Source organism: Kryptolebias marmoratus, linkage group LG23 (genome assembly GCF_001649575.2).
Source record: "Kryptolebias marmoratus isolate JLee-2015 linkage group LG23, ASM164957v2, whole genome shotgun sequence".
NCBI classification, from domain to species: Eukaryota; Metazoa; Chordata; class Actinopteri; order Cyprinodontiformes; family Rivulidae; genus Kryptolebias; species Kryptolebias marmoratus.
In genome coordinates, this window is record NC_051452.1 from 7079082 (window position 1) to 7088001 (window position 8920).

An 8920-nucleotide genomic window follows, 5' to 3' on the forward strand; every position below is an offset into this window, starting at 1 on the left:
AGCTGTTTTAATGGATTGTGATAAAATTTATTGCTAAAAAAATCTGATGATAGAGCGTGAGGCAGAAGAAATAAAAGCTACTGATGTCTCTTATGTCTCATTGTTTGTTAAAGTATGTTTGTTCTAAACTTTGTAGGTAATTGTTATTCCTTCATGAGTAGTTTGACATATTCCATCTAAAACCAAAGTTAATTTATGTATTTTTCCTATAAATATTGGTTGAGATCGGCTCTTTGTGTAGCTCAGTTTGACATCCTTGTTCAGAAAAACGAACAGAACCTTCAAGACCCGGTACGGCAAGCAGCTGCGTCACGTAATCAGCACTTTGAATTTTTTTATTTATTCTACATCCCTCAGCCCACTGAGAAGCTGGTTTTGAGTGTTTTAGACTTTATTTATTTTCTGTTTTCACACTAAAGATGTTATTCTGTTCTGTGTTGCTTTTTTAAAATTTTGCATCAAGTCTGTTAAGTTCATCAAAGCAAACACTTCTTGTTTTTTGTTTGATTTTTATTATTATATTGAGAGAATTATTTCCAGTTGATCAAATGTTCTGTTTTCCGTTTACAACTCAGATTCATCCGATATGACTTGATGATTTTTTTTATTTTATAACGAAGTCATCGGTTGAGAAATCCTACCTGCTGCAGAGCCGCCCCTCTAAGGCTGGTTAGTTTTTCTGCCTCTGAGAGTCATTTCCTGTTCAATAAAAAAACAAAATAAGTATTTGTCGTTCGTTTCTCCTTCCTGTTGGACCGAATTGTGACCCTCAAACCAACTTATGAACCAAACTTAGGCGTACAGATTCATCCTTAACTACAACTCCATTTCTCAGCACAAGATGGTATTTATTTAAAACTATAAGACTATAAAACTTTAAGTCTTGACTCATAATCAGTGCAGAATTGTTGAATTGTCTAGAATAAAAGCAGGAAGGATGCTCTTTTGTCTCTTCTCACATGCACAATTCTTGTACGTCCACGTTTGTTGCTTCATATATGAAAGTGTGACAAAACATTCAGGGACTTTGTAGGAAAAAATAAAAATAAAAGAGATAGACACCATGTGTTGGGAATAAGTGTTAATGCAGGAGGTTACAAGTGTGACCCGAAATAAATAACACAAACACACCTAAACTGTTTCTTTTTAAAAAAACGACTCGATTTATATCTTTCTCAGGTGAATGCAGAGGTGTAAAAAAAAAAAAAAAGCTGGACATCTTGTCTCACATTTGTCCTCCTTGCAAGGACAGAAAAAAAGAGACACGCACGGCACGGACAGGCAAGGACTGACGGATGAATAGGAGGAGATGAGCAAGAAAGAGCATAAAAGAAAGTAATTTGTGGGAAGAAAAAAAACAAATAGGTCACCTTTATAACATTTTGAAAAGGCTTTTTTTTGCTGGTTATATTACAGGAAGTAGAATAAATGTGGGATTTCACACGAGATGCAAAGTTTTCACCGCATGAAAGAAATTAGAACGAAGTTTCTTTTCATCAGCGTGAAAATTAGCTGAAATGAAAATGTGGTAAGTTCAGGTCAACCAGTTTCTTCACCGTTTCAGAAGGTTTAAACTTAAAGGGATAGTTCTGATTTTTAAACTCATCCACAGACCTACATGCAACAGAAAAGATTTCATTAAAACACTTCCTAAAAGAAATTAGTGCCCTAATTAGGTAAAAAAAAGATGTTTCACAATATATGATGTGATAAAATATACTTTTTTTAAAATGCTTGGGGACATTAGTTTAACGACCCAATAGCTGCCTTTACAACGGATCCATAATGATAATATATTTAAGTGATTTTACACATTTCAGCTTTTAGTTATGCTGTATTTAGCTTCAGCTACTTTTGCCAATTTTAACTCTTTTAGTTGCTTTTTTTGCAGCTTCTCTCGTTGGTATCTGACTCTTATTTAACTGCCTCCGACTACATCCTTAAAACTCCTCCAACTTTTGTCTCATTCTCACTCACTTCCCTTCCTTCTCTTGTCCATCCTCCTCCCCCCCTTCTCGCCGCTCTGTAGAGGGTCCAAGTGACATTTGGCTGTCCCTCGCCTCGAGGGGGTCCAGGAGATGCAGACGTTTTTGGCAGGCGGGCACAGGGAAAGCCTAGGGGTCCTGACGGGGGCTCCTGGACTAAGAAGAGAAAAAAACAAAACAAAGTCAGTCAGAAGCAAACTGTCGGGCTCCGTGAGCAAACACTTAAACAGACTCACAGAGACATGTGTTAATGTGGACGTGTGCACCAACCGAACACCTGTAACGAGGACACGGTGGACGGTAAATGGCCCAACGGAGACGTTTGGAGATGAACTTTATTTATCCTAAAAGACTTTCAGAAGGTTTGCAGATGATATAATCAAAACCAAGATCTAACACACAGCACGGCGGTGCAGTGGTTCGAGCTGTCACCTTCTCTCTGGGAGGTGACAGCTTCCCGGCCTGGAGCCTTTCTGGGTGGAGTCTGTACTCCGGTTTCCTCCCACAGACCAAAAACATGAACATCAGGTTCACTGCTCACTCTACATTGTCCCTACGTGTGTGAAAGGTTGTTTGTCTCTGTCTCCATGTGTCCCTGTGATGGACCTGCGTCCTGTCCAGGGTGTCCCCCGCCTCTCGCACAGGGACTGCTGGAGATCCACCACCACCTGGAAACGAGAAGCGGGTAAAGGAAATGGATTGATGGACAATTTAATCTCCCAAAAATGACAGATTCTAAAAAGCTACAGCTGATTTGGTCAAACGTCAAAAATAATGTTATGCACTAGTTTCAGGGTACGTGTTGTGCATGACTCTCAGCTACTTTCTGAGAGTTTCACTGAAGTCCGTCCAGTTCAGGAGATATTTTGCTAACAAACAGTCAAAAACATTATTCCCTGCCTTTCTCTTTTTGACAGCAGTAATTTTATAATCGCAAACTTTAAAGGATCACACAAAAAATAAATGGTTAATTCTTTTAGAAACAAGCTTTCTGGCTTTAACCCACATCACAAATCTACAAAGGATAGAATTTCTGGAATACAGACATTTGTTTTGGTGTTTATTCAGAAGAAAAGGACTTTAAAGTTATGGCTGATCTTTGTAACACTGATTGGGAAACTGTCAGGTTCAAACTGGACCCAAAAAGGTTTCAGAACCAGTAGACCCTGCACCACAGACCCACAACAAACAGAACCAAAAACACTGGAACCTGATACCCTCCTTCTCAGAACAACCCGGACGTGCTCATACTTCCATGAGATCGTGAATAATGTTGTTTCATATAGGATTTGTTCCCAAACTGTTCAGCATCCAAACCACAAATTAACAGCAGCAGAAACTCGTGAGCCCCAGTTATCTTTGGTTAAAGTACACAAACATTACAATTAGGCCAATTAAGCAAGGGTCAAACTGACAAAACCACCATTATATTAGTTTTATTAACTAATAACACATTTGAACTCATAACAATTATAGTAAAACGTAATTAGAAATTATTTTTACATTTGTTTCTGTTTCTGGAAATTGTTTAAGCCCCCAAACGTAAGGTTTAGTTACCACAGTGGAGTCCCAACTCTAAAATTTGGGAACCCTGCCCTTATGGCATGACAGCAGCTGAAATCAAACCAAATTCTACTGGAATTACAAAAAAATAAAACATCCTGTAAGTATATATGAAATGATCCAGAATGAGTAAACTATAGATTTACTCTGAGGCAGATCAGATGTTTATAAACATTCATAAAACCAAATAAAAGTTGACGAGGAGCAGAGTAATCACACATTTGTGTGGAATTATTGCTGAAACTATTCATTCTCATTCAGACAGTTTCGGTGGAGCGACTGAGTCCTTCTCCCACCTCTGAGACCACTCGTCTGTCTATTTTCTCTCCCCGCTCTCATCCGTCTCTCAGGTCTCTTCACAGAGATAATACTCTGGTCATCAGGGGAGCGGTGGGGAGATGGAGATGCGGGGCTAATTGCGGGGTGTCGTCGCACATCTGAGCGGCACTGCCCACTGTTTCGACACAGCCGTAATTACCTGGTAGCCGCAGATGTTTCACGGCCATTGTTGAGCGCCACGGATGGACGGATGGATGGACAGAGAGGTGGGGAGGACGGCTCAGCCAGGCAGCTGCAAACTTCTGCACGGAAAAGGAACAGCGACCAAAACCTTTCTCCCTCCATTTATTCATCCACCTTTTTTCCCCATTTTTTTATTCATCTCTTTCAATCCATTATCAAAGCAAGCCTTTTATATTTGCACCTTGAGTGTTGATGGCTGATAATAATTTGTGTGTGTGTGTGTGTACAGGGTGCAGCCTCCCCACTGAGGCAGAACAAAGTAGCGTAATAACTCAGACACTGAGCTGACCCTCTCTGCTGCTCTCAAGTACACTTAATGGAGGTGTGTGTGTGTGTGTGTGTTTAAATATGACTGCAAGCACACACCCGATCACCAGTGTGAGTGTGTGTTTGCATGAGTGTGTGTGTTTAAATTACTGATCCCTCTAGGGGTGAATTGTTATGGATGCTGTTCTGTTCAAATTACTGTTATTTGTTTCCTTTAAAACAAGCTAATTGCAGCATAGCTGCTTGTTGTCCGTGCGTGTGCACTCGTGTGTACGTCGACTTATTTGCCTCCTTGTTTATTGTTTGTTTGTGTCGCATTGCAGACCCCTCTAATTTCTTTAGCATGGACACATTTTCACTCTGGCGACAAAAAAAAAAAAAAAATCAGTCTGCTGCAGCTGTTTGCAATTTGACTTTCTAGCCAATTTTATTTTATTTTCACATTGTAAACCCCGCTGCTCAGCTTTGCTCATGTAAAGGGCTAATCTTCCAAGTGATAAAATGATCTGCTCTTCAGCTTCATTTATGCTTTTTGTAGTATTTATCTGTAAATAACTTAATAAAATGCTAAAAAAATAAAATTAAAGTACTCGCTGAACAGAACATCCATCATTTTTGCACTGTTAACAGTGGTGCTGCTTCAAAACCTCTACATCTTTTCCACTAACTTAAACTGAACTTTTTAAATTCAGTTCAAGAAGTTTCTGGTTAGTTTTTCAACTGGCCAGAGAGGAGCAGACTCTGGAAAAGACGGCGGAAAATAATGTTTTTGTCTGTTTGTGTGGTTCTTAACAAAGTATCTCCAACCGCTGCACAAATTTCATCAAAACTTGGAGAAAGTAATCACTGGATGTACATCTACAACAGATCAGCTTTTAGAGCCAACCCAACTGACTTTAGCAAACACAGAACAAACTAAAACCTATTTATTTATATGCAGACATGGAGCTAAAAATAGGTGTGGTTGTAAATGAGATTCCCAACACATACTGAGCGTGACATATCGCAATATTGCACAAGATTACATAAAACCTTAGTTTCAAGGTTTTACAGAGATGGCTACAACTCTGTAATTTCTCATTTTAACACGATATGCATTTAAATTAAGTAAAAGGGTTTAAACTAAAGGCCAAGGGTAAAAATGGAATCAAGGCTTAGGGGAACACAAGGAAATGTGAGGACATAAGACAGGAGAAAGTACTGCTGCTGAGTGGCCCAAGTGTGTGTTTGCGCTCGTGTTAAGTGGGACATCTCAGGCAGTCAGGTGATCCTCTAACAGGCATCGTTCTCTGCCAGGCAGGTGAGCCAGTGCCTCTTCCTCACATGCACTTACTCAAACGCACCGGCAAATACTTCTGCCAGCTCCTTCACGTTCCTGCGTGCCAGGTACGTCCCATCTTTGTGTGGGAATAAAAGCTCGGCGGATCTGATGAGGAAGAAAACACACATATATACACACATTCTCACGGGGGATGAGAAGAGAAAAGGGAGGAGAGCTTCGCCTTCCCTCTCATCCTTCAATCCAATCCTTCTCCTCCTTTTGTTTGGTTCCATTCGTTCGTCAGTTCTTTCCGTTTTGTGCCATTCCATGTGCTGCTGCTGTCCGTCTCTCTCTCGCTCTGCTGCCACTCTTCTCCTGTCGTCTCTTTCTTTGCTCTCCATCCTTTTTCTCCCCCATTGCACCAAACCCTTTCTTTCCCATCCATCCCCTCATTCTCCTCGCCTCGTTCCAGTTTCCAAGTGCTTGGATGGGGGGGGGAGCTTAGTGCTCCGGTCACTGCTCAGGGAGTACGGTGAGCTAAAGTAGGCTTAGTGTGGAAGAACATAGCATAAACACGCATTTGAACAAACAGAAACCGGCACTTTCTTTTACTCCAATTTCAATTGTGTCTTGTTTGCTACCTGCATACGTCTCTACCTCCTCCAGATCCCAGAGCTTATCTGTTCACGCAGCCTAGAAAGCGTTACGAGAACTGGTTGGACATCATACGTATCCGAACACCAAGCGTTCGGAGATAAGCCTCCCTGTTCCTATCTCAATCAGTTACTCAACACGCTGCGCCAAGCAAAGTTTGGCATCACAAAAGTTCAGACCAGCAAAAAAAAAAAAAAAAGATCTGTGATTTGTACATCTGCAAATAAAAGTTATTTAGAGCGATGGAAACGCCACGAGTCTAAACTGAGAAACTTTATGGCCTAAACAGTTTTAAGAACTTGTCCGTTTTATTACCTTCATCAACCAAATTTAACTTAATACCATGCTAACCCAACTGAAAATACACAAATTACAACAACTTTACAATCCACCAGTGACTGGCAAAGCCATCATTCAGGGCTAAACAGTCTCAGGATTTTAAAGGTACTCATAAGAAGATCACGAGGATCTGTAAATCTGCTGCTTTCCCCCTCTTAGCGATGGTTATTATGTCCTTACGTTAAAAATATTAGAAAATCTGTGACTGACTGCCAACTACCACGTGTTTGTTTACCTACAGGAACAGACGAAGTGACTGAAATCACGTCAACAATGGTGACGCCATCAAAAAAGCCGTTTGGGATTAAGAAGTCCGACAATTTTGATGTGTTGGTACGCACTTATTCTTTTCTTGGCAGTCTATTTTCTTTTCTTTCGCGTTTAGCAGCAGATTCACTCTTATTTCCATCTGAACATCTTCTCTGAGATCCTACACTTGTCCGATTCCACCATATTTGTTTACCTACACAGACTACGGCCACCTTGGTTAAGGTCAACGTCATGATTTAAGCTTCGATGCAACTTTTAGTGGATTCAGCTGAGTTTGTTTACAGTGAGTGAGAATCTCCATGTCAGAACTGCATATCAATGTATCTGAAAAAGTCCTGAAAGTAAGTCTTTCTCCAGTATAAAAACATCCACATTCTGGCTGATTTTTTAACATTTTTTATGTCACCATCTACTGTGAAGGAGAACTAACCAAATCATTTGAAAGACTAAACTTAACCAAGCAAACACAGAAAAAAATAAACCATTTTGACAACAGTAGACAGCAACAAATACAGAAAGTATGAACTCTAAAATACAGGAAAATACTGCCCTACTGGTTTTACTGTGGTATAAAAACTTCATATTGTCATATTGGGGTGCAGTTCTGAACCTACAGCTTCCAGAGATTTCAGTAAACTGAAAGGTTTAACCATCACGGCAAAGCTTCTGTTTTATTTCCATCTTCTTTTCTAATAAGTAAGAAATGGGGTCTTGGAGATTTTGTGGCCATTTTACATCTTATAATCTTATAATAGTGCACCAAGACCTACTGAAATATCTGTAAAATGCAGAACAAGCTCTAAGCTGGTTCGTCTCTGTTAGCTCTGGGCAGTTAGTCGCAACTTTTCCAAATAAAGTTTCGTCTAAAAACTTCAACAATAAAACCCGACGCCATAAATTCCAGATTTCAAACAAACAAGTTGCGGATCTTCCATTAAGTGTTGGTTTTGTCTGCAGTTTTATTCTCCTTCTGAATGTATTTACCTGCATCTTCTCTTCACACCTTCATCACTTGATCGCTGCATATTGATGTTGTTGTGGCTCTCCAGGTGTGTGCTGACCTTTGGCATGAGCTGCTCGTTCTTTAAGACTTCAAGAGGCGAGAACGATTGAAGTCTAATCTTTGATATCTTCTGAAGATGTGTTCACGGTGTGTATTTGTATGTGGGTTGGTTGTTTAGGACCTCCTACAGCTGAGGAACCAAAGGTCTTTGGGGTATTAGAGCAGGAGATCAGGGAGCTCCTGCACACACACTCACACACACACACACACACTTGTGCGCAGACATTTGTAGTGTCTCAGCGACCTCTTGGTGAGTTCAGTAGCAAGGCGTGGTGAGAGTAGTCGTTTGAACCTGCAGATCTTAAAGATCACACACACACACACACACACACACTAACTAAGGGGAACACCTAAACGAGGGGCCCCAAAATGGTGGACAGCGGTCTGGATCCAAATTAAGTCTCATCTGGACAAAGATCAGTTGTTTAATTTCAGTAGAATTTCACATTTTCTTGCCTTTAAAGTCGTTCATTTTACTGTACGTGGTGCAGCTTTTATTCTGTTTACGGTAATTTCTGCGTAAAGGCTTCCCTCTGCGTTACTCTCCCTGATAAATAATATACGAGTGAAGAAAAATAGACATGGCTGTAGCTGAAAGAAATGTTTGGAGAAAACCTTTATGAGTTCGTTCCTCCTGTGGAGAGTTTAAAACCTGTTGGCCTCATTCAGTGACAGCGGCGCTTATTAAAATCTGTAAAGCTAAAAAAAAATAAACACTAATCAGAGCAATCATGACCACTAAAATCTGACCTGAAAGCACAGACAATAAATGATTTGCGTAGGGCTGAACTAAAATGGCGTAAGGCTCAACTGCACGTTTATTGTGACATCTACAAAGAAAGACTACGTAACTATCACACAACACTAAAACATGCAAGAGAGGCTTTCTTTGCAGATGTCATAAACAAAACCACTAACAATGCTCGAGCTTTATTTGCTACTGTTGACAGGCTCACAAACCCTCCTGTGACGTTACCACCTGAACTTCAATCTAAT

At 40.3% G+C, this 8920-nt stretch overlaps 1 long non-coding RNA gene across 2 annotated transcripts in view; it reads right to left on the bottom strand.

Annotated features, from left to right (window-relative positions):
• Window positions 1–534: 534 nt before the first annotated feature.
• LOC108242194 overlaps window positions 535–8920 on the bottom strand; it is a 249138-nt gene continuing 240752 nt past the window's right edge. The window contains exons 5-6 of one of the 2 annotated variants that reach the window (XR_005232765.1): window positions 1978–2141; window positions 535–699 (exon numbers count right to left, since the gene is read on the bottom strand). This is a non-coding gene — a long non-coding RNA (uncharacterized LOC108242194). Of the gene's footprint in view, window positions 700–722; window positions 2142–8920 lie in introns of those variants that run through there. The other variant, XR_005232764.1, reaches the window with a different exon arrangement.